At 37.0% G+C, this 18,600-nt stretch overlaps 1 protein-coding gene across 3 annotated transcripts in view; it reads right to left on the bottom strand.

The window, feature by feature from the left end:
* Positions 1-15,346, bottom strand: part of Tank (TRAF family member-associated NFKB activator) — an 87,757-nt gene extending 72,411 nt beyond the window's left edge. For 2 of the 3 annotated variants that reach the window (XM_013029769.1, XM_013029788.1), the window contains exon 1: positions 15,213-15,346. The gene's annotated coding sequence lies outside the window, so the exon portion shown is untranslated. Of the gene's footprint in view, positions 1-5,462; positions 5,565-15,212 lie in introns of those variants that run through there. The other variant, XM_013029779.1, reaches the window with a different exon arrangement.
* Positions 15,347-18,600: the final 3,254 nt, after the last annotated feature.

The raw sequence follows: 18,600 nt of genomic DNA, 5'->3' as shown, positions 1-18,600 counted from the left end.
AGTAGCTAGGATTAGAGGCATGAGCCACTAGGATCTAACCAGAAAGTTGCCACTTTAACAGAGAAAATTGGTGATTAAGTATGTTAGTATTATCCCAACTTTTGGTACTCAGCTCCACCTAGACCTGAGCTCCTCCCTATCCTGGAGTTCCCACCGGACAGCTGGCCAATCCCTCCACCCAGACCCACCCACCAATGCATTTTACCTCCCTTCCTCCCTCACTTCCCAAAGACCCACCTTCTACTTGAATGGGGGCAGATGCTATGAGCTCCCTCTCTCAGGGTGATATGACCCTGCTAATAAACATTACAATAATGTGTTTCTCCAGTGCCTGCCTGCCTCTGCATGGTCCCCTGGGAGGGTCCTGAAAGATCCTTTCAAAGTGAGAAAAGTATCTTTTCTATGTCTAAACTGTATGTTTTGTCTTCTCAGAAGTAACAGGAAAAGCAGGAATCATTCGATAGCATAGTACATGCACATAAATAAGACATCCTCCATCTTGGAATGTAGTTAAGGCAGATTTAAAGACACTCAAAAACATAAATGTATTTTAATTATTTGAAGAAGGGAAACAGAAGAGAAGGTTCACTGTCACTGGGGTTTGAATTACAGACCTGTACTCACTTTGCTAGCTTGGCTGGTACTTTGCCACTTGAGCCATGTCTCTGGCCCTGCTTTTCAGTGGTTATTTTAGAGACAAAAGTCTCAGACTTTCTGCCTGAACTAGAAGATCTCAGCCTCTTAAACAGCTAGGATTACAATGTGAGCAACTGACACCTGGCAAGAACCATCATTCTTAACACGAATATTTTCTACTTTCAGTATTTACTGTAGCACAAGCAGCCAATTCCTCAAATGACAGTTTACATTTCTAGTCTTACTTTATAGGTTATAAACTTTGTTTATGGGTATACCCACAGTACATTGTGCTAAACTATTTCTGGGTTCTAATTTGGCAGTTGATATGAGAAAGTTAAATATCATAGACTCAGCATTGTCTCAAGTAGAGTTGTACATTTTTTTTCTATAAGGTGGCTGGCTAAATTTGTCACTATAAAATAAGACTACTCCTCTGATCAAATCAAAGCTCTGATGTATATTTTATATAGAACTTGGTGAAAAATTCTCTCTTATCTCTTAAGACGTATTTCACAAAGACCACACCCATGAGTCTCAGCTCTGCCCCGCTTCCTGGTTTTCTCTATACTACAGGCATTTGTTGCTGAACCTCAGGCATTCTGAAAAATGTATTGTTGGTTGATTTTGTCACTGTGCAAACATTACACAGAGTGCTTACACAAACTTAGATGGTATAGACTATTACCTAAGTAGGTTGTATTGTACAGCTTGACTATGAGGCACGTAACTGTATTTTTTTCTCAGACTGTTTATCTAATACTATGGCTTTAACAGTGTAACCGTATAACTGGACATACGTGTTCTTTTCATTGTTTTTTAATAGTCCTAGCTATATAGCCCACAATGGCTATGAGTTTTCAATCACCTTGCCACTGCCTCTGAAGTGCTAGGATAACAAGACAAGCATCACCATTTGCAACTTCAGATGACCTTTAAGGCATAGTCTCTCCCTGAATAGGGGCCATGTTAGAATCTAGAGATGGAAGCAGAAAGATATAATTTAAAATGGCTAATCTCAATGTTTTCCTAACTCATATAATAAGGATATTTATAGATGAGGAAACAAGCAGAGAATGTCTGTAGAGGTGTAGAGAATGAACAGAACAGAATGGTATGGAAAGGAACAACTATTACTGTCTTCTATGACTTGTGAGGATTATTTTAAAAAGTTGAAAAACATTGTTTCTTGGCCTTTTGGCTAAGATTGTGTGAAAAATTGAAAAACATCAAGATTAAGAGAAATGTGGAATCAGTAAATGTCATATAATAAATTGTAAATTTATTATTGATTCCAATAAATTGTCTTCAAGCAATTTAATATATCCTTTATATTGTGAAGTCTTCGATTTCTGTCTTTACAGCAAGAGACTCTTCACAGCAAAGTTACATAACTGTGTTTTGTTCTGGTGCTTAACAGAAAATTCTTCAAACTTGAATCTAGTGCAAATATTTCAAGGACTCACACTTTCAACTTGCTAAATACCATTAAAATGGAATTCACATAGTCACCAATGACTCATACCTATAATTCTAGCTACTCAGGAAGCTGAAATCTGAAGATCACAGTTGAAAGCCAGACCAATTAACCACCAGCTTAAGTGATAGAGCATTAACCTTGAGCAAAAAAGCTCAGAGGACCCAGGCTCTCAGTTCAAGGGCCAAGGTCAGCACAAAAAAAGCGGGGCAAATGGAATTCACATTAGTTTCCTTAGTTCAATGAATTTCCTTAATGCAATGAACTTTTTAAGACTTTTTTTGTCAAGGAAAAGTACTGATGGTAAGTAAAAGCTATTGCAGATTACAGCTACTCAAGCTATTTATTTCCATTATTTATTATTCATAATTTTCATTACAGTTTATCTCTACATCTCTACAGGGAAAGATAAAAAATCAGGTTATTGTCTAGGATATCTCCCCAAGATCACTATTACTTTCTCAAACTCTTTTCCTAATAAAACAAAGACGCTGCCTAAGGTCATCTTTAAAAGTGATCAAAAAGTGACAAAAATAATTGCTTTCAAGAGTTAATAATTCTACCAAGATCACTTAAAGACAATTTATTACCTGTGTATTAACCATTAGTTGAGAAAAAAGGTGAACTTTTGCCCACCAAATAGGTAGCCTGTATTCCTTCAAAATCAGCCCTACTTCACATACACCAATCTATATACAACACATAACCTGACTATTCTAAGTATATGTTAAAATAAGTATATACATGTGGAACATGTGTATTTTCTCATTTACTCATTTTGATACCCCTTGTGGGTTCTGACTACAGTTAAATGTCAGCTTGGTTATTAACTTTAAAGTAAGTCATTTCCTAGCAATACTGGGAAATTAGTGACAACAAAGTGAAACTGATGGCTTCTTTTAGGTCCATGTCCATGTAGAGGAAACGTAATTGGAATAGAGGGGGAAAAATACCATGTAAGACACATAACAAAATTTAAAAAGCTGTGAGGGCATGGAGAGTGACTGAATAAAATCAGTAGAGTAGTTGATAGTACTGCCCCAACCTTTTCAGTTACTTGGATTTACTCTAAGGAGGTTTTGTTCGCTGAATATTATTGCTGTCTTAGGAACAATGTACTCTCATACTCATGTAGTTTGATGAATGAATTCTTTTAGATTTTGAAGAATGGAGTTCTCATGCTATTTAAAACATGTTAAACCAGAAAGAAACTCTTTTTTTAGGAAATCAGTCCACCCTTGATACCAATAAAAAACACTGTCTTAAGATACATATCATATATATGACAAATATGCCATATTTGTATCATATCTATACACACATATACATATATGCCAAATGAACCTTCAATATCTATTATTTAAAAGTTTTTAAACTGGTAACTAATACAAATAGACTGCCATTCCTGCCAAAAAACAACTTTGGCCATAACCCAAACATCCATTCTCTATAAAAATTCCCTTATAAACTATAAATACTAAAGATGACAAAATAAAACCATCTGTAAAATAAGAAATAAGGTAAGGATAATATATATTATATAATATTATGTATTTATCACTTTTTGGAAGAAGCTAGCATTTCATTAAAGAAAGAAGTATAGAGATTATATTTTAATGATTGTTTTCCAACAAATCCGAGAATTCATTGAAACTAAATAATTTAGAAAGTTAGCCATAAATAAACACATACCAGCAATAAGATACTAGAAAACATAATGGATAAACTTCCAAAAAGATTATGAATAGAACATAAACAGTTAACAAACTTCATCTCAAAGACTGCAATAAAATCTAAGAAAATACTGAAAAATGAAGAGAAACTTGCTCTATGAACACTAAAAAAGGTCATAAATCAGGTTGAGATGTGTACAGGAAGCAACAAATAGACACAACAAGAGATTGTACTAAAAATGGCAGATGTACACATTGCAGTTTATTATATTAGGGAAATATTTCTAGTCAGTTCAGCAACCCCTGATTTTAACACATCATGTCTGGAACAAAGGCTATCCACTCATGAAGAAAACTAAATGTCTTATGCAAAGTAAAAAAATAATTTTAGGTGATTACAGCAGTAAATCATAACATATTAAGAGGCAGTATTGGGGAAATTTTTAGTAATTTTTGAGTGGGGACTGTCTCCACAAATACATGGGCATTTTAAGCCAAAAGTTGATAGTTCTTCAAAGTATCTGTCAAATCTTTCACAAAAATTAATGTACAATCAATAAACTGTGAAAAACGGGCAAGTTATGTGGATAGGGCATCTCAAGTGACGGTTTAACTGCCTTGACAAAGGAATACCACGGTGACATTACAATAAATAGAGTTAAATAACTTCCAGTCTATCTTAACATCTCAAACTCAGGATCATGTTCCTAAGAAAGTGGAATAAAATGATTATGCACATGTAAAATACGTGGAAGGTTTTGGCTGGCACATGGCTTGCCGCCTCTGTCCAATGAGGGGATAAAATAATTTTCCAACAGGATACAGCACATTTGTACTTCATATTTGGTAAAAAAGGTAGAGCATTTTCTTCCCCTTCTTCTCTCCCCTTTACTATTATTTCTTGTCAAAAGCGTCACTGGTGAAAGACGTGACACTTGGCAAGGCGGCTTTATGTTTTTTACACGCGTTCTCCTCCTTTCTACTTTTTGACAAATTGGGCTTTTTCCGCCTGTACCTCCGGGTTCATGGGTTGACCCCGACTACCAACAGTAGGCAGGGCGGGGACTCTACCTAAGGCCCGGGACTCCCTCGCGGGCGGGGCTGGCATCTGCTCGGGCCCCCACCCCTTGTCTCCGCGACCCTCTGGGAAGTTACCCAACTTCTCACGGACAAGGTATGATGACACCCCGCGGGAAAGCGGAGGGCGGAATTGTGCAACCGCCTTGGGAGAAACAACAGAAAGAACCTACCCGAAAGTTTTCCGAAGAGCAACCCCGAGAGCTCTCGTTTCGAGGAGGCGGCCCGGGCCACCCGGGCCACCCGGGCCAGGGTCCGCCCGTCACCCCACCGCGGCGGGCGCCGCCGCCCGCCCCGGCCCAGGACCCAAGTCCCGAGGCGGCGCCGTGGAGCCGGGCCGCGAGGCACCCCGACCCCAGGGGCGCCGGGACCCCCGTCGCCGGCCAGGGTCACAGCCCCGCAGGGCCCACGGGGTCGGCTCGCAGGACTGGAGAGGCTGCCCCGCACGCAGCCGCGCCGTGCCCCGCCTCTCAGCCCCGGCCTCCCCCCAGCCCTGGCCCCCGCGCCGCCAGCACGCCCGGAACGCTCGCACTCCGAGCTCTGGGTCCCCAGGGTCCACTGACGCCGACGCCTCAGACCGCTCCCCAACACTCACTCACAGTTCGGGGTCCCGCCGCGCGCTCACGCCACAGGTCGCCGGCACCCGGCCCAGGGAATGCCACCGGAAGTGGCTTTCCGTTCCAGTTCAGAGGGCAGCGCCTGCGCGCCAAGCCACGAAGGCTTCACCTTCAGGGTCAGGCGAGACTTCTCCAGTGCCGCCCCGCCCCGACAGGCCCCGCCCAGTCACATGCAAGCCACGCCCAGTCAAGCCCCGCCCCCACCTTCCTCGTGTTCTGACAAACCCCGCCTCAGTGAGCGTTTGGAGAAACAACACCACAGAAGGCAGAAGGGAGCCCAATGTCAAACGTAAAGGTCAATGGAAGACTTTGCTTTGAATTTTGGCCAAACAATGCTTGTGAAGAGTAAAAAGAATCACTCAACAAGCTTAATATTCAACTCCACCAGCCAACCCCTACAGATTTATAGTTCAAAGGCTACGAGAATTTGCATTTCCAACGTGATTAAGGAGGTTAACACACACACACACACACACTTTTTTCCCCAACTAATTACACTTTTCAATAAATGTACTGGCTAATAAAGTTCAACTATTGGTTAACAGAAGTTGATGAGAAGATTCCTCAGACATTAAAATGTCCTTATTCCCTTTCCTAGATATGCTTGAATACTTTCCAAGATAGAAATGTTAGACATTCATCCAGTTAAAAGAATCCAGTAAAAGAATCAAGCTCTGATTGTCCCAGTTTGTCTCAGTACTTCTAAACTATGGACGTTTGCACTTGTTTTCTTAAATCGGTGAGTTGAAGGATTTCAAAACCTCTCCAGTCACAGGACATTTCAGAAATACTTGACGAGATTTTAATTACATTTTTCTTAAGTTGTGTTGGTATATAACTCTAGTTAATAAGCAATCATTTACGGTACTGGCGTTAGAGTAGGATGAAAATGAGAACAGCAGATTTATTAAAAAATATTTTGGAGACTTTTTTAAACTCCAAAAAATAATTTTGAGGAGTTTTGAATATAAATCCAGGAATAAGGAAACTTGTATATATAAACAGCGAACTGCAACTTCAAATATCAGGTATGATGTCAGTCAATTTTTTTGTGTGAAATATCCCTATTAAGAGAACATGAGCCAGCCGCTGGTGGCTCACGCCTGTAATCCTAGCTACTCAGGAGACTGAGATCTGAGGATCGGGGTTCAAAACCAGTCTGGCAGGGAAGTCCTTAAGACTCTTATCCAATTAACCATTAAAAAACTGGAGGTGGTGCTGAGCCTCAAATTGCAAAAAGAGCTCATGGACAGTGCCCAGACCCCAAGTTAAAGCCTCATGACCAAAATAACGAAAACAAAAAACGCAAAAAACAAATCTAGTGGTCTGAAGAATACTAATGAATTGGGCAATAAATCTACTACTAAATATGACCTGCAAGTAATATTTTGTATCTCCTTGCCGCAATATTCCCCACTTATATCCCTATTACTCATTTTTAAAGCTTTGATTTAGGAAGTAACAATAGTATCCTAATAGAGGTAGATAGATGGGTGCTCCATATCCAGGCATGTAAAAACATTAAGGAAAGAAATTGGGCAGACAGAAATGAACGTTTCATGATTATCACTCAAAATCTTTAACAAGGGATAATGAAAAGGGACATGAGATAGCTCAGATAAATGGGCTTTCTAGAAAATACTTAAAATCGGGGCTGGGAAGGTGGCTCAGTGGTAGAGCGCTTGCCTTGCATGCCTGAGGCCCTGGGTTCGATTCCTCAGCACCACATAAGCAAAAAGAAAAAAGCCGGAAGTGGCACTGTGGCTCAAGTGGTAGAGCGCTAGCCTTGAGCTGAAGAGCTGAGGGACAGCGCCCAGGCCCGGAGTTCAGGCCCCACGACCGGACCCAAAAAAAAAACCAACTTAAAAGTCGACCATTTTTAGTTTGTCCAAAGAGCTAAAGAAAACTCATGGACAAATAACTAAAGGAAATCAGGAAATGATATATGAATAAAATGAGAATAGCCTGGTAATACATGCCTGAAATTCTAGCACTAGAGATACAGGGACAAGAGTACTGCAAGTCTGAGGCCAAGTCTGAGCCATGAGTTCAAGTTCAGCCTGAGTTACATAGCAAAACCTGTCTCAAAATAAATAAGATTTGGGGTTGTAGCTAAGTGTTGGGGCATTTCCCTAGAATGTGCAAGGCAAATATGAAATGTGAAATATGAAAAACATATTTAAAAACATGAAAGCAAAACAAAAAAGAGAACAAAATAAAAATACATATGAGGTAACAGAAATTATGAGAAACTTGGGGTGGTATAGTACAATTAATAAATACAAAATTTATTAGAGTGTCCAAAAAGAGATTGTGTAGGTAAAAGAAAGAGGCAGAGAATGTGATGATGAAACAATTGGAATTATCTACTAGAGGACTAGAAAAGAAAAAAAAAAAACAAAAACCTGAAGACTAGTATCTGAGGTTCTTGTGGGATTGTCAAATTTACCAACATAGATATTATGGAAGTCTTGACACAGAGAAGAGAAAAAGAGCAGAAACACTAGTGCCAGAAACAATAACTAGAAACTTTGCAATTTGATAGGAGACTGAATCTGCTTAGTGGAGGAGTTCAACAAACACTAACTGGTATAAAACCAAAGAAATCCATACTGAAGTATATTATAATCTATTAAAAGACAAAGACAGAGAATCTTGAAAATATTGGGAGAGAAGTAACACATTATGTGAAAGGAATCATCAACAAAATTAACAGCCAATTTTGCTTTGAAATAGTGGCTGAACATAGTAGGATAATAGTTTAAATGCTAGAGAAAACGTGTCAGACAACAATTCTAAAGCTAGCAAAACTATCAATCAAAAATGATGGAGAAATTAAGATATTCTGACATTAAACAAAAGTTGAGTAGGTTTGATATTAGATTTATCCAAAAGAACCATGAAGGCATTCCTGAAAGCTGAAGAAAGCTGAAGAAAAGCCCAAAAGCTGAAGAAAAGCCCAGCAGAGAATTTTTGAAGCCATAAGAAATTTTTAAAAAAGTTAATAAATGAAGTGAGTATAAATTTCAGCATGGTTTCAATTAACTCCTCTTTTATTTTGTATATTAAAACCAAGGGCTTATTTAAGAATTATAAGTGAATTTTAATAAGTAAAATGATATATAATTTGTAGTAACACAGAGGAGAGATTAAGTTGTATAGGAATAAAGCTTTTAATGTTATCCAAACTAGGTTTATATCTATTAAATTAGGTTGTTATAGATTTAGTTTGTTAATTTTAATCCTCATGTAATCACTAAGAAAATATCTTTAGATATGTGCAAAAGAGCTAGGTGTTGATGTCTTACCTCTGTAATCTTAGCTACTTAAGAGACTAAGATTTGAGGATCATAGTTCAAAACCAGCCCAGGCAGGAACGTCCTGAGAGTCTTACCTCCAATTAACAAGCAAAAAGCCAGAAGTAGAGATGTGGCTCAAGTGGTAGAATGCCAATCTTGAGGGAAAAAGCTATGGAACAGTGTGCAGGTCCTGAGTTCAAGCCCCAGTACCAGTACATACAAGGCATTTGCTTGGTGGTAGAGACACCAGATTTGCAAGTATGATTCTGTCAGTCCATAAAGGAGCTTCTCCTGGAGAAGGTAAGTCCTGAAAGTTCTGACATGGTCATTCTCATCAAGAAGTTGAGAGGTCAGGCAGCTTAACATAGGACAGAAGATAGCTAAAGAAAATGTAATAGTAACATATTCATCTTCAATAGAAGCAAGAAGTTGTGGAGAAAGGTAATGGTCTTTCTTCAATTTGACACTAAATCAAGATTAAAAGGTGGTTTAGTTTTTTCCCCATGAAAATTTTATTATGTCAAAAGCTGCTTTGTCTAAGTGGTTCTTTAAGTAAATACTGAATACTAGTTAAAATTCAGAAACAGATTTCCTGTCATGAGGTTATAATAATGAATAATCTTTTAAAACTTAAAAAAAATTTATTTAGGAAATATTTAGTCAAAGAATGGTGAAAAGCAATTTCTATGCAAATGATCACAATAGAGACACAGAACTATACTAATATTAGCTAAAATAGACTTCAAGTTAAAAACTCTTAGAGGAGGCAAACCAGAACATTATGTATTCACAAAGGATAATTTACCAAGAAGATATAACAGTTATACATATATGCACACCAAATCACAAAGCCCTAAAAATATATGAAATAAGCATCAACAAAATAGAAGGTAGATAATCATTAGGACTTCATTACACAATGGAAACAAATAGAAAAGTAGGGGACCAGAAAGGGAAGAGATGATTTAAATAATACTCTAAGCCAACCAAGTCTGACAGAAATAAATATAGCAGCTGGGTGCTGGTGGCTCACATCCATAATCCTGGCTACTCAGGAAGTTGAGATCTGGGGACTGCAGTTCAAAGCCAGCTGGGGCAGGAAAGTCCAAGAGACTATCCCCAATTAACCACCAGCAAACCGGAAGTGGTGCTGTGGTTCAAAGTGGTAGAGTGCTAACCTTGAGTGAAAAAGCTCAGGGATGGTGCGCAGGCCCTGATTCAAGCCCCACGACTGACACACACAAAAAAAGTAAATACAGCACTCTACCAAAATAAGCAAAATATATACTCTTATTAGGACATGGAATCTTCTCCAGAACAGAACAAAAGTTAGGCCATAAACACTTCAATATATGTAAAAATATGTAAGTCACACAGGCTATCTCCTACAACCAAAATGGAATGAAGATTGTTAGTCCAGTGGGCCCCATTCCATAGTTTATGCTCCTTTCCCAGGACTGGCCAAGCACCTTACTCAGAGAGTTTATCATTATGCCTCTTAGGTATAGGCAGTAAATAAACCACCAGGGCACCAGGCCCTTTTGGTGATGGCAGTAAATTATCAGCCTCCTCCCACTTTCATCTTGACATGGCACTCCATTGGGGCAATTACAACCAGATAAGATAACAGAATCCCTTAAAGTGACCTTCAGTTTGGGCAGCTGCACTTCCCTTATCTACTACTTGGGCAGCTGCCATAAGTCCTAGCCTGCCATGATGAAGTCCCGGACCACATGTCCACACCAAAGTCCCTGCCTCCTAATCCCTCTAAAGTTATAAAGGTCACCTCAGACACTGACTGGGGCTCCTTCTCCTTGCTGGTTCTTTTGCTGGCAATAAACCTTTTTTTGTTCTATGTGCCCCTGTGTCTCCGTGGTTTTCTGGCAGGGCCTAACAGAGATAGAAATCAATGGCATGAATAAAACTGGAAAATGCATTATAGGTGAGAAAATTACACGACACATTCTTAACCGATGGGTCAAAAATGAAATCACAAGGACAATTTGATTGTGCTAGAAATAAATGCAAAAAAGAAAAAAAAACACCCTGAAAAATGCTATATATAATGGTATATAGTGAATGTAGTGCTTAGTGCATTCACATGCACTAGGCATTCAGATTCCAAGGAAGATAGATCTGAATTCAGTCATATAAATTTGTATCTCAAGGAACTAAGAAAATGAAAACCAACTAAGTCTAAAGGTAGCAGGGAAAAGAAACTTAACAAATTAGTAAGAAATAAAAGAACAACAAAAAAAGAACCAATAAAATCAAGGTTTGGCTTATTATAATAAATATACCATGTTAATGCAGAAATTGATAACAATAAGTTGTGGGATAATCAGGGTAACAAAAGGGAAAGATCTCCAGTGCTTGCTTAATTTTTCTTTAAGCCTAAAGCTGTTCTGAAACAGTCTTTACTGTTCTAATTAACTTCTTTTTGTTTTTGTTTTCTGATGGTCCTGAAGTTTGAATGTAGGCCTTTGTGCTTGCTAAACAAAGGTGTTTGCTTTTGCTTTATTTTTCTGATAGGGTATCAGAATTTTCCAAAGGGCTCCTCTTTGTGCCTTGCAAGCTGGGGTTGCAGACATGTGCCATGTCCAGCGCTAAAAAACTTTTTGAAGAAAGAGAAAATAAAATTATGATTAATAACTGTGCCCAAAACAAAAACCCATAAATCCCTAGAACTGTAAAATAATAATAATAATAACAATGGGCAAGTAATATAAAAAATTCATAAGATGAACTTAAATTTCCCCTACTTAAACAAGAAAGAATTAAAGATACGTATGCTAACTTAAGCATTCAACTCACTGAGAGAAGTCAAATAATCTAAAAAAAAATCTATCAAGAAAACATTAAGATAAAAGCCAAAAAGTTTTTTAAGCTAACTATAAAAATTTCAATCTATGAGATTAGCTTTGTGCCATGTCCAACCAGGAGAGAGAGAGGAAGAGAGAGAAAGAAAATGAGAGACACAGAGAAAGAGAGAGAAACAGAGAGACAGAGAGAAGGAGACAGAGAGACAGAGAGAGGCAGACAGACAGAGACAGAGACAGAATCAGAGACAAAGAGACAGAGAGAGACAGAGACCAGAGACACACAGAGGGACAGAGACAGAGAGATTTAGGAGAGAAAATAAGAGAAAAAGTTTCCCATATAGTTACAAATATTTTAAATAGTACAAGACATACCATGTATGCCAATGTATTTGAAAAATCAGATAAAAAGAATTGTTTTTGTGTAAAAATAATCAAATTGTATGAAAAAAAATCACAAAAACTTCAATAGATCAATAATATAGAAGGCATTGGAAAAGCTTTTTAATGAATTACTTTCAGAAGGGGCTGCCAAGGCCAGATAGTGTTATGTATTTGTTCTTTATACATTTCAAGGAGCAGCTAACTTCCATTAAAATTGTTTTAGAATATGAAATATTTTGGCAGCTTCATAATTTTACTTTCTGTAGCTAATTTAACTTTAATATGGAAACCCATGAGTGGTAGGTTCCAGAAAATAAAAATACAGATTAATTTTACTTATGAATATGAGTGGAAAAATTCTGAGCAAATTGCAAAACTTTGGATTTTTTAGACCTATTTTATTAATATAAATAAGGAAAATCCATTTGGACACACGTGTTACATACCACTGTTGGTTTTAACTAAAGAAAGCTGTCTTCATAAAACATCTAAACAGCTGCTTTGTGTAATCTGGTTTCTTTGCCTGGGTAGAGTTCGTTAGCTTATACCACATTGTTTTCATTCTTTCCTGTTAATTTGAGTTGTGAACTGAATTGCGAACCCAAAATACTGGAAAAGGAGGCATGTAAACATGTAACTGCCTGTTTTGTTTTGATCAACTTTTGACTATTTTAATCTCAGCAATAACAAAATGTAATTTATAACTCCAAATCTGCATTACTACAGGAGCACTCAGTAATATCAATTTTATAAGCCAAATAATTTTTTACATTTCACATGTGTTTTGCATTGTACTAAATAGTAAGGGGGAAATATGCTATTGAGCATTATTTTTTATGATATATAATTTTCAAAACTGCAATGACTACTTTATGTCAAAGCAGAGCACTATGTAAATAGAAAAATCTGATGAAACCCAAAAATATATTCAATATAGTTTAACATAACTTCTTATGTTTTTTCTTGAATACACTCTTAGCAAACTAGATTACTTGATTGTTATTTGGTTTTATGATAAATATATTTATCTCAAACCAGCAGCCAACGTCACTCTGAATGTTAACCACTAGGGGAATTCCCCCAGAGATCAGAAATGTGATAAGATTGGCTGCTCTCTTCTCTGCTCTTAAGTCTTGTTCCAGAAATTCTGGCCAAAGTAGTTATCAGATAAAAGGAAGAAGACATATTTATACATTTTTCAATTTAAGCTTTACTTGTAAATTACTTATAATAATATAGAAAAATAACAGCTGAATAAAATGATTAGTAAAATAAAATCAGGAAAGTAGCAATGATCAGGAAGAAATGTAATGAAAAGACTATCGTTATTACACATGAAGAATATTCTTACTATGCATGCGCGCGCGCGCGCACACACACACACACACACACACACACACACAAAGACAGAACAAAATATACAGAATATATACAACTACAAATGTTTAAGATTACTACATGGAAACTAAAATGTTAACAGACAGGAAGCTTTTTCACTGTAATGATGTTCATGCTCCTCAATTTAGAGAATAAGTTTTACAAAAATTTAACCAGAAGATTGTTTAGGGATTTAACAGATTTCATCAATTAATTAATTAGATTATTTTTTGGTGCCAGTCTTGGGGCTTGATCTCAGGGCCTGCGCATTGTCCCTGAGCTTCTTTTGCCACTTGAGCCACAGCTTCACTTCTGGCTGTTTTGGTAGACTTTCTTGCTGAGGCTGGCTTTGAGCCATTATCCTCAGCTGTAGTCTCCTAGGATTAAGGATGAGACATCTGAACCAGGCTAACAGGTTTATTTAAATAATCTCATCACAAGTGTTTAAGAGAAATAACTGGTCATTGTTCTATTTTCCTGGTTTTCTGCTGAACTTGAGTTTCAGGGAGGTTGGGCCAGATTACAGTTTCACATCCTCCCAGAGGCAAGCTAGCATGTCCACCTGTGCACACATAGATGTAGCCCTACAGGAAGGGAGGGAGGAGGTGAGGTCAGGTGAGTGGAAAGCAAGACAATTTTAGGAATGATGCTATTCTGTGACCTTGGTGAAGTCATTTTCCTTTTTCCTTCCATTTTCTTTTTTCTCCATTACATGGCAGTAAATACTGTTGTGATACTATAAGAAGGCAGAGGATAAAACAGTAACAGAGAGCCATGGACAAAAGAGACATGAATTTATATTTAAACCTTCCCTGACTCTGCCATTTTATATCTGATGCTAAAAATCTGTGATCATTTTTTTCCATCAGGCAATCAATAAATGACAGCTATCAGTATATCAATAGTGATGATAGCTCTTCGTGTTTAATCTTTTTGAATTTCCAATATTCTCAAGGATTGTTCTTAAGAAAATTCTATGAAGGTTTTGATGTTCATTTTGAGTGTAGAAATAAAAGGGTCAGTTGGTAAAATAATAAAGATTTGATTACTATAATTCTACAAGTTAGAACATTCTAAATAGAAAATGTAAGGATGCCCATAAGGGTGATAATTTACTGTCATGAAAAATTCAATATCATGTGTTTTATGAAATAGAAAAATACTAAACTTCATGTTTGAGTGGACATTAAATCAGGCTGGAATTGATTTTTTAAAATGTGATTTAAAATGTGTGAATACATACACTTTTAATTTACCTTTTTTTTTTTTTGCCAGTTCTGGGTCTTGAACTCAGGGTCTAGGCACTGCTCCTGAGCTCCTTTTGCTCAAGGCTAGCATTCTACTCCTTGAGCCAGGGCCACTTCTGGCTTTTTCTGTGTATGTGATACTGAGGAATCAAAACCAGAGGTTGGTGCATGTAAGGCAAGCACTCTACCACTCTACCACTCTACCACATTCTCAGCTCCTTGATTTACTTTTTAACCTAGTAAGCTACATACCTCTGAACTTAGGCCCTATGTCTTTCAGCCTTACATTATGTTATAAAAATAATTTATTAGTGAAGGCATTTATTCCAGATATAACATTACACATTTGTCTCCATTAGAAACATAGTAAATTCTACCTTAAAAGTTATAAAGGCAAAAAGACTACAAAATTTAAATTTTGTCTTGGATTTTGTCTAAAACAAAAAGACCAAACTTCTATTATAAGGATTACAAGACAATATAGAATCATCTAATAAATTACACAGTTAACAAATACAAAAGTGGAATGAATCTGTAACACATAAGGAGACACCCTGGCCACTTTGTTAGGTTGAAAATTGGTAGGAACTAATAAAATTTGATTACCTCTTCTCCAGATTACAAGTCTTCCTTCACAGACTATTTCTCTTTAAAGACGTAGACAGTACACATTCTGGTAGCTGCTTGCTCAGGTCCTATCAATGCTGCTTAGACTGTCCTGAGTTTTCCCTTGTGTTGAACTGGGAACTTCCACTGAGAAATCCCCTGACTTGAAGACTTCCTTATTTGTAGCTAACAACAGCCAATCATGTCCAGATATTAAAATGAAGCAAAAACTACCAGAAAATGTTCTGTAAACCACCCATGACTGTAACTCTGACTTCCTTTTGAAGCAAAGACTGTTTGAATACTTCAGACATGTTAGGAAAAAGCTAGAAATTATAAACACAAAAATGTCCTGAGAATAAACATATTTTCATGTTTATGTTAAAGGTAAGCTCAACTGATAAATGACTTCTTAGCCATTAAGAAGTCATTTTTTTTATCCTAAGCAATATATTTATAAACAGCATAAAAAGCCAAATTTTAATATACCTGTTCTTCTTTCATGGCCTGCAGAGGTTAATTGGGGGATTTGCCTAGGGAAAGATTATAGGTGTGAGCTACCAGAACCTCACTTCTTTTTATGTTTAATAACTCTGAGAGATTGCTACTTATGATGAACTTAGTTTATAAAAATAATTCTACAAATATCTAAAATGCTAAGTTGTGATGAAAAGTGTTCAATTTACTCATTGACTGCATAATGAAGTATAAAATTTGTTCTAGCACTATGGACTTTAGAACTCTCTGATGACATAACCTTAAACATTCTTAGATGCAATGGAAAAAATAAAACCTACCTAATGCTTGTAAATATGGTAAAAACAAACAAACAATTGAGAAATGGAGATAGCCCCAGTGAAAGGAAAATCTACTTTGTTTTTAAGAGTTTGCACTTTTTGGGTGTGAGCAAGGTTCTAAGAGTAAAGCTTTTAAAAGCTGCTGTGTTCCTGTTTTAGCTGGGAAATGCCCACATCTTTGGTCTCTCCATCCTGTTCCTCCTCCTTTTGCTATTTACTTTGGCTATTGAATTTAGCTGACACCTATGCTGCTCCTGCAGAATTCCTGTGGACTGAGTCTCAACCCTGTGGGAAGAGACGCTCTTGGGGCTTCTACAGATAAGCTAAGTTTAGAGATTCTTTTCCAAGAAATTCTGAGTGCATGATATTTAAAACCAAGGCCACTGACCAGTGTAGACTAGGCAAAGAATGGGAGGCAGATGGAAATTTTTGTTTTGTTCTCCCTAACGGCTGCTTTTCCTATTTCCTGGCCCTACTCTTCTTTTTTTCTTCTTAGAGTCATACACTATAAAGCTATGGTAAATAGAAATGCAGAAAATCCATTAAGTGAAGTAGGAGAAAATGGGCACCAAGCCATACCTAGACACAGATTGAACAAGGAAAAGGATTGAGGGTTAAAAATTAATTTTCTATCCTCTTTTATATTCTTAGTGAATTCACTCCAATTTCTTTGTTTGCTTTTTTTTTTTTTTGCTTATGTGGTGCTGAGGAATCGAACCCAGGACCTCAGGCATGCAGGGCAAGCGCTCTACCACTGAGCCACCTTCCCAGCCCTCCAATTTCTTTTAGGTTAAATTTATGGTATTTTACTTGTTTACATAGCTTCATAAATAAAAATTTTCTGATAATCTCAATTTGCTTTGAACATTGTAGTGTTATTTATAGTCATGAGAGACACCATTTTTATGTTCTTGGTATCTATCCTTAAAAATATGTTACTGAGGCTGGGAAGGTGGCTCAGTGGTAGCATGCTTGCCTTGCATGCATGAGGCCCTGGGTTCGATTCCTCAGCACCACATAAGCAGAAAAAAAAAGCCGGAAGTGGCACTGTGGCTCAAGTGGTAGAGCCCTAGCCTTGAGTTGAAAGCTGAGGGAAACGCCCAGGCCCAGAGTTCAGGCCCACGACCGAACCCTACCTCCAAAAAAAACATACACTACTGAGCTATATAGATAAAGTAAGTAGTTTGGTATCATTAGCCTCTTGGTTTTGAAAATAAGAATGAAAGTAAGACCTTGAATTCCCAGCACTATATTCTCCTTATATGATAGTGGTGTATATTTGGCTATCAAAGGAACAGGACAGTAAGTAATATATAATAAAAGAGGCTGACAAACTCCAAAACCTTTGCCAAGCTTAAGTAATAGGATGATACCAATGTGAAATTTAACAAGTATAATCGTACAGTTTTTAATTACTACTGGCCTCATCACCATCCCATAAACAATCAGAGAACAACAAAAAATTTATAGAGACCAGCAAAAGTTGAAGAGAGACAGTTTAGTAGCAGTCTTACAAAATAAGCAAGTTTTGCTTGAGGAAGTAATATGAAGATGTTACAATCTTCAAACTAATAAGAAAGGAGGATTTCCTCTAGAACAAAGGAAGAACTAGTTTTTCTTTTTTGACTAATTTTTCTGAGTACTACTCATTGAGACCAAAGACAAACTAGTTATCAAATATTCAACAATATTATATTTGTATTATTCCAGAGAAAATGGGAAGGAAATAACTATGTTCAAATGTCAACTAAATACTTCTTTATGGCTTCTTTGAGTATACTGCTCTCACTTTATAAAAATAACTTTATTGTTGTAATTAATAAAAGTAAAATTTGTTGTATTGAGGTTTTACCATGCTATAAATCAGGAAATGAGTATATTTCTTTCTTTGGACAATGCCATCTTTTGCTTTGCTTTCCTCCAGATTTCCCCTCCCATTCCAGCCCCCAAATTACATAGCTCATTTTCTACACAGGGTACATACTGAATACCATGATGGCATTTTTTAACCCTTCCTCCCTCCCTTTCTGCACCTTTTCTTTGTCCCCTCCCCCTTAAAAAACTCAAAACCAAATACCACCACCACCAACAACAATAACAATAACAACAAAAAACCCATGTTTCTATTTCTTGGAACTCAGTTTGATAAACAGTATTTTAAATGTTCAGAGGAGTTATACCTTTTGTTTCTTCCCATAAAAGTATTGTCCTTTAGTCTGTTTGTGTGAATGCTTAGAGTTCTGTATGGATTATCATGTCCCGTTATATTTTACATCTAGCTTCCACATATGAGAGAAAACACGTGCCATTTATTTCTCTGAGTTTGGCTTATCTCACTTCATTTCTCTGCAAAATGACATAATCTTATTTTTTCTAATGGGTGAGTAAAAATCCATTGTGTATATGTAACACGTTTTATTAATACACTTTTCTGTTGTAGGGTATCTAAGCTGTTTACATAACTTGGTTATTTTAATAGTGTAGCAATGAATATGGTGTGCAAGTGTTATTACGGTATCCTGACTTGTAATGATCTGGGTAGATTCTCAAGAGTGGCATGACTGGGTCTTAGGGAAGTTCTAAATTTAGTT

Source organism: Dipodomys ordii, unplaced genomic scaffold, assembly GCF_000151885.1.
Source record: "Dipodomys ordii isolate 6190 unplaced genomic scaffold, Dord_2.0 Scaffold5, whole genome shotgun sequence".
NCBI lineage: Eukaryota > Metazoa > Chordata > Mammalia > Rodentia > Heteromyidae > Dipodomys > Dipodomys ordii.
This window is presented reverse-complemented; position numbering and strand designations above follow the sequence as displayed.